Source organism: Meriones unguiculatus, chromosome 1, assembly GCF_030254825.1.
Source record: "Meriones unguiculatus strain TT.TT164.6M chromosome 1, Bangor_MerUng_6.1, whole genome shotgun sequence".
NCBI lineage: Eukaryota > Metazoa > Chordata > Mammalia > Rodentia > Muridae > Meriones > Meriones unguiculatus.
This window is the reverse complement of record NC_083349.1, coordinates 163,150,107-163,171,405: the sequence shown is the minus strand read 5'-3', so window position 1 is coordinate 163,171,405 and position 21,299 is coordinate 163,150,107.

Below are 21,299 nucleotides of genomic sequence, written 5' to 3'. Positions count from 1 at the left end.
TAGGCAGTGCCTGGATGGAGGTGCTGTGGACTCTGCTTGGAAAAGCCATGAGGAGGGGGTGATCAGCATCCTGAGTGATGAGTGGGAGCCTGTAAACCGGGAGGGGGGGAGTGTCTCTCACAATGGAGACTGAGTACAAAGGAAGAGGATCCATTCTAAACTTGCAGACCTGGTTAACCTTTTGGTTTTATGGCGTGATAACCGTTGATAGCAAAATTCACCTCCCTGAGACCTGATCAGGAGTCACCCCTCCCCCAAATCTCCTGATGTTTTAAGTGAGTTTAGAAATTTTGTGTTGAGACATAGTCATAGCCATCTTCGGCTGCACATGAGCAACAGGGTGTAGGTTGGGCATGCCAGCAATGGTAATAAAGTGTTTGAAAACCATTACTGTCCCAGAAGAGTCGCTGGGTTTAAGGTTTATCAGGGCTGCGTTCTCGTGCAGCTCCTATAAAAGCTTGCCAACAGTGCTTCCAGCAGGCAAGGATTCCTTTGTTTAGAGCAGCAGAAGCCATTGCTGCCAACTAGATCTGAGAGGATGGCCTGATGAGGTATGTGTATGTCCAGCTTTTCCCCTTTCTTCCTTTTGTAGCAGATTATATACTAGCATGAATCCTCAGATGTACTATCAAAGACTGAGGCTATGGCTTCAGGCTCAATGAGGTCATGTCACAAACAGGAAGATGAAAGAGAAAGAAAATGGTAAAAGGATACCACAGTGAAACCTGCTTTTCTGGAAGTTTCTCCTTGAGACATCATGAAACGTGGTTACATGCCCATTCTGTGTGAATGCTAAAGAGTCTAAGAAATGGCCTTACCTCTCCAGCCACATCTGTGATGGGCAACAGAGTGGGTCTTGAGATCATTGTGAAAGGTGAGCCAGAAAATATAGCACATAGGTCTCATGTGATCTAAGCCCAGATCATACAGCCATAGCACTAATGGAGGGCTATATCCTAAAGAGGCAAATACAGTTCTTGTGAGCCCTGCATTCTATAGATGAGGCGACTCCACCTAAGAGACCAATAGACTTCCTGGAGATCACAAGAGGGAGCATGTGACAGCCGGAACTTGAATCCAGGCCATCCAGTTGTACTCTTAGGTGTTTTAAACTATGTATGATGCTCTGTGAACCTCTGATCATAATTTATAGCTTGTATTAATCTCAAGTTAAAGTATACCTGTAAAATTATTGAAGGTTTCTATAATTACTATGACTAGAGTAGAAAAATAATAAGAAATACAAACTCCGAGGAAATGACTCTTGAGCAAACCATTCCCCTTCAGTATGAGAAAATTGGTTCTAGAAGCCCCACCCCCAAGGACACCAAGAGCCTCAAATGCTCATCGCATATGTAAAATATGTAGGGTCGGCATGTACCTCAAACATACTTTCACACTCTTTAAAAATCATCACTAAATTGTCTACAATACCCAGCATGGCTGTTTGCTCTGTATGAAGAATAGTTACACTATGCTGCTTAAGGAAAATGACAAAAAAATATGTACATGTTCACTTAAAATGCAACTTAAAAAATTCTTTAACTGAACTTGAGTTGAGCCTTGGATCTAGAACTCCTGCACACAGCTGACCAACTGCGTGAAAAAGCTATCTCAGCCTACTGCAGATATTTTGGCATCTTATTTATCCCTAGACTTTGCCTTTTCTAAACAGAATTCAACTGCCTTACACAATGACTTGCTAGTCTTTCTTCTAACCCTTCCCCATGTTTTTAAAAGCATGGATGTGGAAAAGTCACCAAAGATATTTTTCTTCCCTTGGTAGTGACGAAAGCCTGTTGTCAAACCATTGTGTCCTGTAGTAAGAGAAGCCCGTTAGCCATGCAGTGTATGACTTAGATCATGGAAGACATAGTAAAAATGCTGGCTTGAAGAGAGGTTACCTGACAGTGTTAGAAGTCCCTGCTTCAGGAAGTGTGTGTGCAGAACATTGCCTTTCTCTTCTCAACATGAATGTCATACACAATATGCACACACACACACACAGACACACACACACACACACAACTATATGTTTCTATGAGGATTCTCCCCCACCCCCTGCAGCACACGACCACAGATAACCTGCCTGGAGCCTGTCACTTTTATGTCTGTCAAGTGTATTAGTAGCTTTTTCTGATTTGTTTTTAAGTTTTATTCTTTTAGTTTCTTTTTGTACCTCAGAAGCATTTTTAAAAAAAAATTTCAAACACTGTTTACAATTTATCCAATTAGTGATCTCGTTGACGAACCACAAAAGCAAGTAGAACTTTATTATCATTACATAGCGTAAACTTATATTCAGCATATAATAAGCACCTAGGTATTAATTGAGGCAACCCGCACATGACTTTTGTCATCCGAACTATGTGCCTTGCATCATTATTTCATTTTACTAAAATACTTCATGGAATTCCAGGCCAAGTGTGAACATGGCTGTGTTCCCTTGGAGTGAATGTGAGCCACAGACAGGCTGTATGTATGCATCATCTGTACTGCACAGGTGGCTGTGCTGGCCAGTTTATGTCCACTTGACACAAGCTGAAGTCACCTAAGAGAAGGGAACCTCAGCTGAGAAAAATGTCTCCACAGGATCAGGCTGTCAGGCATTTTCCTAGTTAGTGATTGATGGGGGGAAGGCCCATCCCTTTATGAGTGGTGCCATTCCTGGGCTGATGGTTCTGGGTTCTTTAAGAAAGTAGGCTGAGCAAGCCATACAGAGCAAGCCAGTAGAGAGCACCCTTCCATGGCCTCTGCATCCGCTCCTGCCTCCAGGTTTCTGCTTTGCTTGAGTTCCTGTCCTGACTCCCCTCAGTGGACTGTGATTCAGCATAAACTGTCCTTCCCAAGTTGCTTTTGGTCACAACAATACTAGCCTTATCTAAGACAGCGGGTAACAGCAAGCCCGAATGACATGATGCTCACAGTCCAGAACTCTGTATTGGGGCGGGTGGGGCTGCAGCAAAACAGAAGCTAGGTTTCAGCTTAGGTCTGTGTCACTACTCAACAAGATCTAAGCCTCCAAGGCAGAGCTGGGCTGCCTATAACTCGGGATTGCTTTTGGTTTTACACCTAACTTGCACCTTCACTGATTTTGCTCTAATTCCTTGTAGGGGATTTTAAGAAGCAGCGAAGTCTGGGATTTGTTTTAAGGAAGCAGAAGTTCAAATGGGGACATGGACCATAGCACTAAAGATTGTCAGATAACTAGTGTTTCGTCATCTCTACTTCTTTTATCAAGCAACCCTCAAATGGCTTGAGTGAAAGTGGCTGAGATTTTACGAGTGGGAAAGCCAAAAGGTATGGAAGGAGGCATGTGGGTAGCCAGGGTCTGACTTTAGACCTGCCTTCCTGAGTATGCACTGGCACATGTTCTCCAAGAGATACACTAGGATGTCCACAGCAGCACTGTACATGGTAGCTCAAAAGTAGAGCTATGCAAAAGGCATTCCTGGGAGAGTAGATGATTATGTGATAAATGAATAACATGAATAATAACAAATGACAAGGCATCTATACATGGTGGGACAATGTACTAAAACGAAAAGGAATCATCAAAAAGCCCATTTAGCAATACGGGTGAATCTTACCAATAGTGATAGTGATCAAAAAGAGCCACACAAAATGTTACTTGTTTTCATTTCCACAAAATTCAGAGATGGGTAAACTTTACAACCTTAGAAGTTAGTCAGAAGCATGGCTGCTCTGAGGAGTGAGTGATTAGAAGGAAATGGGGGTGGAGTTTTACAATTTGGGTGCTGTTCTGTTCTTGGGGAGCATTTACTGTGGGCATACATTGAACTACTTTAGGCTTAGTGCTTGACTTTGCTAGACTTCAGTTAGAAGTTCAAAAATATTAATAGATGAAAAATGACCTGGGTTGGTAGTACAGATTTACACCTCTGTGACTCTGAGACCAATATGCCAAAGCTCATATTGAAAGTTGATACCCTGAAACATCAGACAACTCTATTTTTTGCCATAGCAAATTGTTATTCCAGGACCAAATAAACAATCCTCTTTTTTGCCCTCATAGCATTCCTTTTTCTCCCATTGATCAGTATCAAATGATGTCAGCAAGCCAGTTGGATAACAGTTGACCATGGACAAGTTACACATATGGGCTACAGCTTCCTAGCCTATCAGGTAGGATAATCATGTTTACTCGTGTTTCGCTGGATCGATGTGATGAGAACTGCTGTGTTGCCTGTAGCATGTCTAACATGACATCTGGAACATGTATGGATAATTAACAGAATTTGGTTTCTTACCTTTTTCTTTTTTCTCTCTTTTTTTTTTTTTCATTTTCTATGACTCTCTAAAAGCATCAGTGTATGTACAGTATTGGTTGGAATGAGAATACCATTCCAGATAATGCAAAAGATGTGTCTGTCATACCAGTGTGTACCACATGGCAAGTACCCAATGATGTGACATCTGTCTGTCTATCTGCTCATCCACCCACCCATGTACCCACCCACCCATGTACCCATCCACACATCCATCCATCCATCCATCCAATCTGTGAATGAATGAAAGATTGTATCACAAAATCTTTAGACCTTCTACAACAAAACTATTACCTTCAAAAAGAAGGAATTGACTCCATTCACCCTATAAAAATGATTCGTTCTCTTCTTTCTCTGCCTTTCTTATTCTTTCATCTAAAAACATTTAACTTTTCTCCAGTAAGAAAAATGTTGACAGGTTATTCCTTAGAGCTGGCAGGCACAGAACAACTGAATCTGTGGCTGCTGGTTTAGGGCCCGCCTTCCTCCCAGGAGGACATTGTTTTAACAGCAAGGCTGGGAGCCAGCTCAGGTACTTCCCCTCTTAAGTGGCTGACTTGCTTTTACATGTTAGCATCATCATAATTGAGAACAAAATGAGATTGCGGAGGTTGGGTAGCTGTATCTGTTTCTAAAGGTCTCTCTCAATGCTGTGCTTGGTGAGATGGAAAAGTCTTTTACTACTTTTCTAAACATCCAGGCAGAACATTTGCTATGTTTGTGGACACTTTGAAGAGAAAACTATAAAGTCCTGGTATTTGACAGTTTCTGTTCTTTATTCATCTGACTGGTCCTTCAGCCAAGCAAAGCACCTGGAATCCCAGGCTACAGATGTTCAAGGTGACTGTGGACTCCAGCACGATTCCACGGTCCCTGCATTTAGCCTCTTCAAATGCTTCTTTCCCTTCTACAATAAAGTCAGAGGACAGTGGTTCCCTCCTGGCTGAAGGGGAGGCAGAGGAAAGAAAGGAAGCATGCGTTACTCTGTCTGGTATGCGACCAGGGTCACATGGCTTTTGTTCCTAGACCCAAACCAAATTCCTGTTTCATCTTTCCAGACCCTTGTCAGCATATATTTTGAAAACAAAATGACTCACTGGCTTTCCTAAAATATTTGTTCTTTCTAGACTCAGGCAGGCAGCCAGCCAAGGGAGAGTGTTTGCTAAGTGGAGGAATTAAGTAGCTGTGCCTGCTCTCTGCTGATAACTGCTGCTGAAATCAAAATACAGCGGTCTCATACCACTACCCAGAAAATCCTGGGAAGGCACGACTATTTCTGGAATGAAAAGTGTGGACAACAACTGGTTCTCTTTGGGCTGGCCTGAAGGCCAGGGCTTCCTTACCCCCAAAGCTGGGCAGTACACCAAAAGTGTGTCAGCTAACACCTGCTTGGTCATCAGCAAGGGAAGAATTAGGGTGACACTGACCTCTCCACAGTGGGTTGGGAGGCAGTAGCAGGGCTGAGAATTATGTTGTTTATTTGTATTTTACGGGCTCACAGGAACATTTATAATGGCTTCTTATAAAAAATTATTTATTTATTCACTTTATATCCTGATTGAAGCTTCCCTCCTTTCTCCCAGTACCCTCCTCTCACACCCTCCCCCATTCTCCCCCCTCCTTCTCAGAGAAAGGGGAGGTCTTCCATGGCTACCAACCTACCCTGGCACATTAAGTCGCTGCGGGACTAGGCACATCCTTTCCTACTGAGGTCTGACATGGCAGCCCAGTTAGGGGAACAGGATCCAAAGGGAGGCATCAGAGTCAGAGAGAGCCCCCACTCCAGGAAGACCAAGGTGTGCATGTGCTCCTCTTGATAAGTCCTACTGTGTATACAGCAGGAGGAATAGAATTTTACCAGATACTACAGGACATGCAGAATCATGTTCCAGCCCAGTTCTAGGACCTGGAGAGCTGTGTGTCTTCAGCTGGGCTAATTCATCTGGGTTGCTGGAGAGTGGTAATAATGTCCTGCAAAGCCCTCTGCATATTAATGCACATAGTGAATGCTTAGAAGCTTCTTACTCTAGCCATCTCTCAGAAAACTGACTCTTCCTTCAAAGGGTGTAGCCTTTAGTTTTGTTGTAATAAAACTGAAGCTCTGTGCAGAAGATAGAGCCATTTTCTCAGAAATCAGTGTGAATAAACCTTGGAATGTCCATGCAGGCAGAAGTGGGGAGGCTAGGGATTCGTGAGATCCACAACTTTCTTGGGACTAAGTCTACCTCTACCTTTGCCAAGACATAAACAAGTTAGACAGTCAGGGTGTAGAGGAGGCTCAGAGAACCAATTGTAAAGCTAGATTGATTCTAACTTTGGCTTCTACCAGATGTGTTGGTAGAGGGGAAGTGGTCTAGAATTGACCTCAGATGTCTATAGGCCCAGATGAGGCCCAGAGTACTCATTCTTTGAGGGGGTGCTTTTCAGGCTGGTTTGTCAGTGAAGCATGGCTGAGAGTCTGAGGACTAGGAAAATGGTATCTGGTTTAGGCCACCCTTAGCATCCTGGCCAGGGATGGGATACTTTCTGCTGACTCTTGGCAAGCTTTTCGCCTGGAGTCAGCCCCTGTCAGAACACTTCTCAACTGACTGAGTACAGCTGTTAAAATACAAGAGTCACTTTCAAAGCACCAGAAAGTGCTAAGCAGGTACTGGGGAAGGGGAGAAGAGATCATTGCCCTCATCTAGCTGTGAACTCAACAAACCACACCAACCTGCCAGGTACGGTGTACCCATCTATCTATCTATCTATCTATCTATCTATCTATCTATCTATCTATCTATCTATCTATCTATCTAATTTTGACAACTGTTGTGGTGGTAACCAGCTGTTCTCTGTGTCTCTCTATGCGCTCTATGCCTAATGCTGTGAGCCTGGGAAAAAATGCCTCAGCAGATCATAGATCCTTACATGGAATATTAATTACTACTGATATTTAGCTAAGTAGATGTAACTGCCTTCTAAATAGCTACACAAATACCACTTTCAACCCTAACAAGAAGAGCTTCTATATGTGGTGAGTGTCAGTGAATGCAAAGACTCATGACCCAGGATGAGGAGGAAAAGTGACAAGTCATTACACTACCATCCCTCCATGGACCAGGGAACATTAAGGAAGAGGAAGTAGAGAACATAAGATATTGAAGATAGGGAGAAAGGCAACACAATCCCATTTTCTAGACCTGACAAAACCAATGCAATCATGAACTAACATAACAGGATAGACCTTGTCAAAAGTTAGTCATGGGTGGGGTAGGGTTTCATGGGACCCTAGCCCTTACTGCTGAATTATAGGTTAATGGTGGACTCTGGAAAGGGGCTCTACTGTCTCCAGTTGCATAACCATTGGTATACACACCAGGCATCAACAGATAGTGACAATCTAAAGACTACTTTGGTCAAACCCAGAGGGACATAAACAAAAGAATACAGACATAGGAAAGAGATTAGTAAGGAAGGTGGAGAGGTCAGACAGAATGGGAGTAAAAGGGATAAGGCACTATCAATGAAGAATGTGATTCATTTATAATTGCAAAACCTTCAAACCAATGGAACATGCAATTTTAGCACAAGCCATTTAGCAGCTGTCAAAGTGCTGAAGGGATTACTGAAGTTTACTTGTCAGAGAAGAAAATAATGACCTCCCCAGGGCATGTGGGCAATTTTTGGCATGTGGCAAAACATGTCATAATTGTTTCCTTTGCCAACCAGCCCCCACTAAATTCCATGGGTTCACATGATGTGGATCTGAGCAGGTTTCTGCCTTCTTAATGGATCTCTGTCAGAGCTGGGACCTGCAGTCTTAGAAGCCTTTCAGTCTCATAAGGATGCTGCCAACAAGCTGCTAAGCTTTCCTCCAGGGACATCTCTAAGGAAGACAATGTCTCTAAGCGTCACCATCCTGGAGTTCACTGGGGATGGCGCATTGTTTATCTTTATTACCGTCAGTCTCTCTGTCTCCCAAGACATCTATTCTCTACCTAGTCTTCTGTGTTGAAAGGAGTTAGGGGACCTAGTACAATTGATCACAACTCCTGTGAGTTTGTGATTACATTGGTTGTGCCATATCTAGAAGATGGGATTATGTTCCTTTTCTCCCTATTTTCAGAAATCTTTGAGAGCTATCAACTGCAGAGGCAAACCCAGTCTAAATCAACCAAGTCTATTTAGTTTTTTATGGTGCTTGAGGACCAGCAACAGGCTTATTGCAGAAATGCTTATATGCTTAATAGTATCCACATAGTAAGTGACACAGTAAAAAAAAAAAAAAAAAAAAAAAAGAAAAAAAAAGAAAAAATATATATTTGTTTTGCATCTCTCCCTTAGTTTCTGACATGGAGCTTCTAGAAGTCCCGTGAGTTTCCATGTAATCAGAGTGAAAGGAGTAATTTTGTTTTGACTCTTGACCCAAGCTTAGAGATCACAGAAGACCTGTGAAGGCTCTGGAGTAATGACAATCGTTTGTATGCTAATGAGATTAGTGGTTGGAGCCATAGTCAACCGTAGGAAAGGGTTGGCCAACACAAAGGAGCTATGGCAAAAATAGTGGATGGAGTTGTACTCCATCCTTGACCCCAAGCCTGTCCATGCTAGTATCTAAGAAACATTTATTCTTTAGCTAGGGATGCAGCTCAGTGCTATAATGCTTCTGTAACATGCACAAGCCATAGGTTTGGCACCTTCTTCCTTTGTACCATCTAAAAATATTTATTTCATAATGAATTATATAACAATAATATAATATAATATAATATAATATAATATAATATAATATAATATAATATAATAATATAACATAAATGAGTACTAAGCAATTAGTGATGGCCAGGACACAATTCCTATTGTGGGACTTCTAGAAATAACATTGTTAATTTTATATGATTTCTAAGGATCTTCTGTGTTTCTAGACATTTTAAAAAATGTGTTTGGTCTAGAGAGATGGCTCAGTGGTTAAGAACACTTTTGGTTCCAAGCACTCACATGGTGGCTAACAACAGTCTGTAATTCCAATTCCAGGGGATCTAATGCCTTCTTCTGGCATTCATGGGCACTACACACACATGGCTCACAGACATACATGCAAGCAAATGCTCATCATATAAAACAAATAAATATTAAAAACCAATGTGTTCATTGCCTTGACTCTCTCTCTCTCTCTGTATGTGTATGTGGTGTGTCTGTCTTGGGAATTTTACCCAGGACCTTGTGAATGCTAAGCACACACTTTACCAACCCAACCTTGGCCTTGAGTTTTCTAAAAGCTTTGCAAATTATCTAAGAAATTAATTACTGGATCCAATGCCTGACACAAGAGAGGTGCTCTGTACATAGTGCCAGTGCCATTTTGCTGCTAATGATATTATCAGCCTGTGTCTGTGTGAAGTCTCAGAACTGAGAAATGTTCTTTGCTTAATGGATCTGTAAAGACTGCATGGCGCATATACCGAGGCTAATGGTATGAACTTGCCCTCTTGTCAGTATGACTATTTTCTAAAATATCTTTAGGCTGAATTATGTTACAGAGTATTCCCCAATTTCAGGATGTATAGCTATTGGTTATGTGTTCATGGGCATGCCAGAACAGCTAGTATACTTGCTAGTATGTGGAATGTATGCCCTGTATGTCCTGACACTGACATGTGTTGCTACAAAGAAGTCTTAAAAAAAATTCCTGAAATGGAATTACATCACTTTCCTCCAAGCCTTTCCTCCTTTCATCTCCTCCCAGCTATCCTTTCTCAAACCTCTCTGATATGTACCCCATTCTCAAATTAATGGCCTCTTTTTCTTTATTATTATTTCCTACACGTGTATATGTACATATGCACACACGTATGTATACAGCTTGCTGAGTACATTTTTTGTTTGTGTGCATATCGTTTCAGGACTGACCACTCTCCATTGGACAACCAATAAGGGGGCTCATTCCTGGGAGAAATTAATTCTTCTCTTAACAGTCATTATCTTTTTGTAGTTTTTCTTGTCTAGGGGTGGGGCCTGAGAAATCTCTCCCTTCCAATTGACATGCCAATTGATATTGCCATTGTTTCAGTCTTATTTCTGCATTCGTTTCTCTGAGAGATTGATTTGCAGAAGGCTTCCTGATAGTCTGGCTGTTACAACCTTACTTCCCCCTCTTCCATGATGGACCGTGAGTCATCAGTACAGGAGCTTTGTATAGATGTGTCCACTGGGGCTGGGCTCCTCACGATCTGTTGATCTCTGTATTATGTTTGCTTGTGGTTGTCTATGATGGTACCCATTTGCTATAAAGAGAGGCTCAAAAAATCTTTGTAATTGTAGGACAAGAACATGACAGGATAGAGGCAATCCTAGTTCTACGCATCCAAGCTCTTTGGTTTGGGGTAAATAATTCTAACTTCACTGGGTTTTGAATTTAGGGGCCACCAAGTTAAAGGCTGTGGTGGGCCACAGCCATAATTCAACATGGAATTATTGAAGGAGGCCTGGAGCTGTGTAAATATTAATTTTCTATGTGGCCGCTGGTGCTATCATTTGACCACCATTTGCTTCTATATTATTTATTCTATTTTTTTCTAAACAGTTCCCAACATCCAGGCTACAGGTGTTTAATCCTAAAGCTCTTTGCCAACTAGCTGCTGAAATGCCAAGTTCTAGGCAAGCAGCAAAAGAAAAGAGGGATTCTGTGGGCTCAACCTTGGCTAGGGATGGTGGCAAAGGTCCCCTGGTACACACGTTAGCTTTTCATCACTGTGAAAAAACGCAGAAAAAAACAACCTCAGAGAGGAAGTAGTAATCTTGGGTATGGTTTCTGAAGTTTTTGTCCGTGATCACTTGGTTTCATTATTGCTAAGCCTGAGCTAAGATTAATCCATTAATAAGATCAACACTTTCATGACACAATCACCCTTCAGCAGTGCTCCCTGTAGGGAATCAAATCTTCAACACATGAGGCTTTTGTGGGCTCATTGTACCTCCAAACCACAGTGGTGCACATGCGATGCCTGCCATTCCATGGTTCAGACAACACTGGTTGCTTCACACCCATGACTAGCTGCCCAGCTCTCTGGAAATGTTGTGAGGGATTTGATATGTTTTCACATATCCACTCACTATTTAAATTAGGGAGAGTGAATTCAGTCATTTGCAAACAAGAACCAGGCTCATGTAGAGTCAGGAAACTGTTGACATTCAGAACTGCTTTCTTGTTTTCATGGGAGGTCCAGCTAACTGGACATGGTTAGATGCTCGTATAATGTTTTTGTAGAATGTATACAATTTACCCTTGCTCATTCAAATGTTGATTTCTCTACTCCACTAGCTGATTTCAACCTGGACATTTCATTGTGATGCTTATTCTAAGCATCACCTGTCTCAAGTTTGAGTAAACATGCCACCAATTTGTCCTCTGTATTGCCAATAAAAACAACCAGCCAATGCTGAGCAATGGAGAGAATAGGGTAGGAATCCTGTTCCAGAGGGGAGGAAAAAGGAGTGGGAGGAGAGATCTGAGGGTTCAGGACCAGGAAACATCATGAGAAATGAACCAGACCTAAGATATGACTAAAAAGCAAGTATAATGTTGGAAATCTGAATGGGAGGAAGCTACGAGGGCTTGGAGGTTTAGGATGGAGTAATTATTGCCTAGCGTTGTGCTCTAGTTTAATTAAATAAATCCTAGTCTCTGTGTGGTGATTTGGGTATACAGCTGGTTTAGGAATAACTGTTGTTTAAGTAAAAGATAAATCAATATTAAATTTTAATAATCATCAACAGGTAGACTAGGCTAGTAGAAGAGAAGGCAAGATGAAGAGAAAGAGTAAAGATTATGACTCTCAGCTTTGGTAGTTTGGGTGTAGATTATTCTTTGCCAGCACTGTATTTAAAAGTTTCTGACATACAACCTTTCCACCAGACAGATCCTGCACTTTCTTCTCCAGAGTCTAGCTGGGAGAGTCTTTCTGACCCACCTGTCCACTCAATCTAGCACCCCGATGCTCTAGCCTAGTCTGACTACCCCTGCCTGTGCTGCAGCCAAGCTCTAGGCTTCCACCATGACCCATCTGCCTACACCCCCAAGCCTCAGGACACTCCAACGCTACATCCAACTTCTTCACTCAGTCAGACTACACTTCAGTTTGTACCAGGTCACACATTCTGGACACTGGTCCCCTCTGTTCACCTGACTTCATTCCATATATATATTTTTTCCCAACCTTTAGACCCACCTACCCCATATTCTCTCTTCTACCCCAACCTGCCTTACCGTTGTCAGAACTAAAAAAAAGAAGTCCATATGTTCAGATCTCACTGTAAAAATACAAACAATGGGGCTGGAGAAATGACTCAGTGGTTAAAAGCACTGGCTGTTCTTCCAGAGGAAGCATGTACTATTCCCAGCATCCACATAGCTATTTTTAAACATCTTTAACTTAGCCTTTGAGGACACTAGGCATACATTTGGAGCACAGACATACATGCAGGTACAGTATCCATACCACAAAATAAAACATTTAACAAAATACAAACAATATGAAAGATCAAGTCATTAACTCCTCTTGAAAATCCACCACTCTTATAGAAATATTTTTCAGTGATCCCCAGGACACAGAATTTAAAAGAACAATCAAAGAATTCAAGGAGAATAACAAAGACACAAAGAAACAGATCAGTGAAGCTAAGGAGAATAAACATGAATGATGTCCCTCAAATTAGAAACATAAGACTGATGTAAATGATGAAGATAATCTAAGACTTGAGAATAGAATTCAATAATGAGATAGAAACACTGAAGGGGATACATGTCGAAAGAAAGATGGAATTGAAAAACTCAGTAACTCAACTAGAAAATTCAACAGAACATTTTAAAAGTAGATGAGTCAAGCAGAAGAAAGAATACCAGGACTCAAGGATAAAGTAGAAGATCTATACTAAATTAAAAAATATATGAACCCCAGACTCCCCCCCCACACACACACACACAGAGAGAGAGAGAGAGAGAGAGAGAGAGAGAGAGAGAGAGAGAGAGAGAACACACAGGAAACATGGGAGACCATGAAAAAGACCAAGCTTTTGAATTATAGGCATAGATGTGGGAGAAGAATCCCAAGTCAGTGGCAAAGACTAGATCTTCAACATGATCATAGAAGATAGAAAAAGACACTAGAAAATTAAAAGGCATTCCATGCTCATGGACTGGTAGAATTAATATTGTGAAAATGCTCATTTTACCTAAAGATACTTACACATTTAAAGCAATTCAACCCAAAAGTCCCGTCTCACTCTTCACAGAAATAGAAAAAGCTATTCTAAAATTTATATGGACCCCAAGGAGCCAAAGAAAATCCCAAGTAAAAAGAACAATGCTGGTGAAATTGCCATTCCAGATCTAAAAATATATCACCCCAAATGGATCAAAGACTAAAAAAGGAAATGAGAAACACCGAAACTCTTAGAAGAAAACATAAATAGTGAAAAACTTTCAACAGGAATGCATTTGCCCAATAATTCAAGTCAACAATTGACATAAACTAAAAAGTTTTAGTATAGTTAAAGAAACAATCAGGTGAAGGGGAAGGCTGCAGAATGGGTGAAAATCTTCAAAATACAGTTCTGAAAAAGGATTAATATCTAGAATACATAAAGAATTAAAAAATCCCAAATGACCTATTCAGAAAATTTTGATCGATTCTCAAAAGAAGAAATAAAAATGGCTAAGAAACACCTTTAAAAAAGACCATTAGGAAACTGCAAATCAAGACAACTTTGAGATTTCATATCATCCCAGTCAGAATGGCAAAATTAATGAAAAGATAACTGACAGCAAACACTGGAGGAGGTGAGGGGAAAAGAGAACCTTCTATCATTCTTGGTGGGATTTCAAATTGTGTACCCTGGAAATGAGTGTGGAGAATTCTCAAAAAGCTAAAAGAAGGCCACCATGTGACCTAGCTATACTACTTCTTGGCATCTGCCCAAAAGACTTTGGCAGATACTTGCTCAGCCACATACTGTGAATAGAGCAACTGTTGCTCCAATTATCCAGTACCAAATGATTGGGCCTGAAAACTGGGGGGAAGCGGGGTGGGGGCAACCGAGGTCAATGCAATAGTCTGTGATGTTTTGGGAGTCACTTGGACAACACTGGCCAGCAACTCAAACTTTATACAGACTAAACAGATTGCATCTATGTACTTACATAGATACATATATGTATATACATATATGTATGTCACAACAATAAATACAAAAGAGTCCATGCACTTGAGATCAAGGAGAATATGGGAAGACTTGGAGGGAGGAAGAGGATGGGGGAAATTATAATCTCAGAAAATATTTTTTTTTAAACGTTTTTGGTCTCTCTTCACTAGATGCCAGTAATGTCTTTAGTACTTTTGTACTGGTGAAAAAAAATGTTTACAAACATTGGAAAAGGCAGGCTAATAACCAATTTAGTCCTGTCACACCCTGTGAGGAGGACGGAAAGGGATTACCAGAAGCACACTGTTGCACTGGCATGTGTTTGTAGATTACAAATATGTATACTTCTGCAAACAATATGAGTCGATAGATAGACATAAAAACAATATGTACATATTTCATTGCGTAGTCCTTAGTGAGAACTTCTGTAGAACAGACACCTGGGCTGGTAGATGGATTATGGCCAGGCTTTCTCTTTCAGGGTTCTGTTCAGCATTAAATTCCGTGAGAACTTGCCTGTTTAGAACCTTCTCACGTCATGACAACATTTACTTGATTTGCTGTCTGCAAAATGGTACCAGAACAGGTAGAGTTTCGGTGTCTGGCAGTTCTTGAGCAGATTTACTTCAGTAACACACCTGTCTCGAGTCTCCCCGGGAACATCATGATTTCTAAATCTTAAGAGGGGAGAAGTGGTTTAGAGGTAGCATCTGCTCTTTAAGTGTGAGCACTCAATCAATCCAGGCTATGTCTTTGGGAAACCCAGTTATTGATAGTAAATACCTCAGGCTACTGCTTTAGAGTTACATATTTCCTTTCTAGATTTTTTTAAACATAGATAAAAGGCCTCTTCCCGGGGAGATTTATTGGTGTTCATGGGCTGTCCTCGCTTATCACCCCACTTTACTGAATTGGACCTAACAGTGGACTAGCTGCCTGCAGCAAGGTGTTCTGTGGGAAGTTTGACCCTTGCAGCATTCTCCTCCAGCAGCTTCAAGTCAGCATTTGGTTCCCACAAACCAAACCACCATCTTTTTTTTTTTTAAAAAAAAGTTTTCAAATCCCAGAATGGCAGGAATGCATTTTCTCATGGTTACTTCATTTCCATTGTGTTACCTCAGTTCCCAAAAGATGGTTGTTCATGGAGAGCCAACGATCTACTATGTGGGGGAGCCAGAGACGAATGTGAGCACGCAGAGAATTCTGGGCACAAGTGTGCATGCCTGTACATGTTTGTGAGAGCACAGTTGGGCTCAGTCTTCAACAGTCAGCTTGCTGGTGTTTATATTCCCAGTCAAGGTGGAACTAGGTAAAACCTTGCATTTTTGTTTCAGCCCTCTACTATACAAGGGTCCTTCCTATCACCATGCCTTTGGATATATGCCTAGTGGTGGGATTATGAGATTATGTGATGGTTCTTTTTTAAGTTTTTGGAAAGCTCAGTAATGTATTCCATAAAGGAAAAAGTTATTTATACTCTCATCCACAGTGTAACAGGCCATTTTTATTTATAACCTTATCAGAACTTATGTTGTCTTTACTCTTTGATTTATTTCATTTTGTTTTATGTTCTACCCATATATATAGAGAGATAGCTAGATATGTATATATACACAATCTTGATGAGATTTGCATTGACTCTATAAAAGAATTTTATTGGTATGAACATGTTAGTGATAGTAAGTTTTCTAATCCACAAATTCAAGGCCTCGTCATTTATTTGTATCTTCTGATATATATAATTATGGTGTTTCTAATTAATGTTTCTGATTTTTTGGATGAGATTAAGATGTAAGTCAATGGACCCTGAGTAAAGATTGCCCTCCTTGATGTAGGTGAACCTCATTCAATCATCTGATGGCCTGAATGAACCGAAAGGAGGAGGAACACCTACAGTAGATAGTCTTATGGTTTGAAGTGTATGTCAGCTCTTCTTTGGTCTGTGACTTGTCAATCCACCTCGTAGATTGTACTTATCAACACCTGCAGTCACATGACACAATGATATATATACATATAGGCACAAACCTAGGCATATCTGTCATCTATGTAGCTATCATCTATCCATATTATCTCTAGTCTACCATTCATCTATCTATCTTTATCTCCATCATCTATTTCTGCTGTCTCTATTTTATCTATATAGCTATTTGTCTGTTTGTGTCTGTTTGTCTGTCTTCTACCTACCTATCCTACTGGTTGTGATGTTTCTCTGGAAATTCCTGGAGACTACCACAATTGTCATCCACCTTAAATTCAGGTGAACCCAGGATAATCAAACATTTCTTAAGGGATCACAGAAATGCTGGGTTTGTTGAGTGCTTATTTGGTGGCTGGAAATGTGCCATCTCTCAGAGGAATGCAGAGGTGAACACAATCCACAAGCTTTATGAGGCTGACACACAAAAACCCTCCTCTAATGCTCAGGCAGTATTAGAAGTCCAAGGTCAAAAAGAAGTGCATGGGTTCTGCAACCAGGATCATGGTGGAAGGGTGGGGCCTTTGGTCACTCTTGAATATTTACTGAGATTTTGTTTTCTCCTGTTAAATTGTGTTAATAATCAGCTTCATAATGAGGCTGACCAAAATAGCCAAAGAATCGATGCATGTTAAATACCCAGCAAGCAGAGTATACTCAAAACACCTTCTTACATACTTATGAATCACTTCAGCAAATTACTTACCCTCTGCAATACTGTTTGTCTATTCATAGAACGGCCACAATAATAATTGGTGGTTTCTGGTAGTTGTTTTGCTCATGGCCTGTATTAAGGATCACAGCAACCGAGCATATTGTCTAAATGCAGCCTTCTTTGGATATATATTTTGGTGTTCTCTGTCCATTGAAAGTGGTATCTGGTAGACAACATGCACAGCACTAAAGACAGGACTCTCAGCTAATTTCAGCTCCAAGACCCCTCTTGCAATACCTTCTTCTTGTTTGCTGACAAGCATGTGTCCACCGGATGGCCACTGCTCAGCGGGAATGTTTGGGTACTCTCTCCATGTGCTGTTTATCATCTGTTCTGTAGCTTGGGTTGTGTGGGAGAACAGTAACATTCTTGTCCTTACAGCACTTATTACTTTTCTAAAAATGACAGGATGAGATTCTGTTTGAACGCAAACTGGTGGTATTTGGGGCACAGACACATTGGAGGCTAAGGTGTGGGGCATAAGCCGTTGCTGGTCTTCAAAGTTAGGAGCTTGCTTTAAGTTCCCTGAGCTATCATTGAAGGCCAGAGAAGCACTGCAGGGCAAGTAATGGAATTACCTGACTCACAACAGTCAGTCTTCTTGGACAGAGTAAGTGAGTTAGCTTCCTGGGGGCAGAGCTGGATCTCCTCTGCACAGATAATGACTCCATACACCGGGGAAAGCCAACTCAAAGCAACCTGAATGCCTCAGTCAGGATGCTGCAACCTGCCAGTCAGATATCCACTTGCAAGGCTTGGAGAAAGCTTGGTTTGCTAGAACATTGTTGAGAGAGTCCTATTTTCTTTTAATAACTTGGCTTTAGGATAAACCTATTACCTAGTTCATGAGAAGAAAATAGCAATAGCTCTAAAACCTTTTAGTAGGTGCCCCCTTCCCACTCCAGCAAATAGTTTGGAATTATGCTGGTTTTCCTGAAGGATGGACACTCACCAATGAAAGAACCCCTTTCCCAAAGGAAGCCTGGCTTTTGTCTCCAACCAAAAGGAATCTGGCTTTAGTCCCCTTGGCACTCTTAGCTACTGTTTGTAAGGTACAATCTCTGCTCCTGTGGTTGCTCCCTGTAATTTTCTCAAATTGAAGCAGGACGGCTCAAAAACACGTATTTTGAGGCCTGACCAGTCTACCATAAACAAGTGTGCTTGGCTTATTTTAATGTTTTTGACAAATTAATGAGGCGTGGCTTCTTCGAGAGCCACCTTCCAGATGAGGAAATAGAGGCTCAGGAGTAAAGTTTCTTGCTGCAGGTTCACCAAGGCAAGAGTGGCAGGGCTAGGTCTTCTCCAGAGTCCACACCCCTGTCCCTGCGGAGCTGTGAAGCTTCGGTCACAGGGAATCATACTCCAGACACAGAAGGTAAGTCTCTGGACATCTCAGGGCCCTCTGTTATTGAAACTACGCCCACAAATGATGAGGCTGTTGGGCGCAGCTTTTCAGGAAGATCAGAGGTTTGAAGTCGGACATGAGCTGCTGCAGTGTGAGCTCTGACTCCAGCTGCGTGGCCTCAGGCAAGTTACCTCACCCCAGGAGCACTGCCAGACTCATTGGCTCATGGTCGCACGGAGTTATTGTGAAGGTGAGGTGGCACCGTGTTTATTAACTTGTGATTCAGTACAAAAGGCTCATGTATGTGATTTTCTCTCTCTCCCTCCCTCCCTCCATCCTTTGTCATCCCTGCTCCCCTTTTCATGATGTTTTGATTTTTACTCACAGTGTGTGCAGTGTGTAGTGTAGTGTAGTGTGTATGTGTGTGATTTACTTTACCTTCCAGAGAACATCCTAGGCATATCTGCAAATTGGCCAATAGAAGTCAATTATTGGTGTACGTCTAGGCACATGTTATAGATTTATTCTGCACAAAGGGGATCTCACCAGTCCCTTTAAGAAATTAAAAACTGCACCTTGCAGTTTTCTAGAAGGAACCCAGAATAGACACAGTGTTTCTATTGGGCCAGACCTCTAGGAGGCACCCTAGACTCCAGGTAAGCCTCAGAAACAGGTTTGCACCTTAATACAATCAGAAGCTCTTTCCTCATTTCTGTGGTGGGCATGGCCATGAGAGCCAACAAGCTGGGTTCCTCTACATGGAAAGGTGGAGCCCAGGAAGAGGTGGCCCTTCAAACCGAGCAGCAGATGTTCCCCCGCCCCTCTACTTAGCTATGCTGTAACGCACTTATCCTCATTCTTATCCCCTCTCTCCTCATCATGTGGTCCCAGCTTAGCAGGGACAGGGCAAGAGAGAGTTGACAATGGTGCCACGAGGAAGGGGGCGTGTTTATTGACGTAGGCTAAAGGGCAGTAACCCAAAGTGAACATCCTGGTTAAAATGTCTTCCCACTGTTCTGCTGGCTTCCATGTTGTACTCGCCCCATCCTGCCAACATTTGTCTCATCTTCAGCTTCACCACATGGAGATGCCCTGAAAACTTTTTTTTTTCCTAGATTATTCACATCACCCTCTTCCTCATCTATGTGGGTTCTATCCTCCTCTGCTCTTTTGCTGCTGAATGTAGAAAGAGAGAGAGAGAAAAAAAAAAGAAAAAGAAAAGCAGAGCCAAGACACTCAGCATGTGATAGATGCTCATTGCTGACAGGCAGAGGTAAGCATGGCCAAGGTGAGGTGAAGGTCGCTCTGGCTGATAGAGGTTCCCATTCCTCATGATAATGTTTCACTACCATTGCTGGAGGTTGTATGTGGTCATGAAGTAGAGAGAAAGAGAGAGGAAGAAGAAGAGAAAGAAGGAAGAAGAACAACAACAACAACAACAACAAGAACAATAAAAAGAACAAGAACAAGAAGAACACGAAGAACAAGAAGAAGAAGAACAAGAAAGGGTGGATCATGATCCCTCTTTACCTGAGGAGTTTCCTCTTTGCTGAGGATTTCTAGGAGCTTGTTTTTTTCTCAGTGTATAAGCTCCCACCCTCCCTGCCTTCCTTGGAACACTGGGTCGTCCCAACACTTGCCTTGGTATTCTTGGGTCCAGCTTGGTATTAGGTTTCAATAACATTTTCTGAAATTTGGTGTGTTACTCCCGTTTTGACATTATTTTAAATTACTCAAAGAATCCCAGTGGGCCATGTGTGCTCATATGCCAGTATCACCTCTGTGTTTGATCCATGGAGTTCCTGTGATTACTGTGAGAGTCCATGCTTCTGCCATTGCTCTCACTTCCCACTGCAGGAACCTGGCCCTGGTTAGATGCACCTCTCACCAGGTTTTCTAGAACTGCTCTGTGGGCCTGGAACACTCAGCCCTAGTTACATTGCAGCCTCTTGGGTTCCATTCTTTCTCGGTTGTTTTCACTGCTTTTTGCTCTCTCCATGTCTTACCATTTTCACTTCTGTCCCTTCCAAAGTGAAAGGCCTTTATTTTTTCAGATTTTGAGAATTCTGGAGACGTATATGCACAGTTCTGAGAGCTGTGAGGAAGGCAGCTGCAGTGGTAGTTTGTATGGGAAGAAGAGACAAGGCTTAGCTTTCCTGTGCCCCGACTCCCACCCACACTCCTCTTTAGACACCACTCTTTAGAGTTTGGTTTAGCCAACCAAGCTCATTTCTTGAGTGTTTCAAAATGTCTTGAAGCTTAACTGTCTAAATTAATTCTGTACTCTACCTCACCAAAACCTTCTTTTCTTTTCCCTATGTGCCTTCCTGACATCTTTCCCAGTCCCTAAGCTGCACCCAACAGTCACTCCTTCATCCAAATCAATTAACATCAGTAATGTTTAAGGCCCAAGATCATCTTCCATGTGTTCCTTTCCAGCCTGCACCATCATCTCTCCCTTACTGGCATTGTTTTCCTTGGCTTTCTGGTCTCTGCCTGTGTTCTGTTGTCTTTCACTTTGGTCCTTCATTCACAAGGTGGTCTTTAAATAAAAAATATGACCAGGATACTCGGGCATTGCAGTATAGTTTAACCATGGTCTACACAGCCTGCCAAGCTTTGATCCCCACCTACCTGCCTTCTCTGTTACATGTGGTCCCTCACTTTCTAGAATGGCACATCTTGAAAATCATGTGACTTGATGTGATTTGCCCAAGCTGCCTCTGTTGCGGGAAACGACCTTTACTGATGTCCATCTGGCAAATGACTACACAGATCCGGCCAGACTGT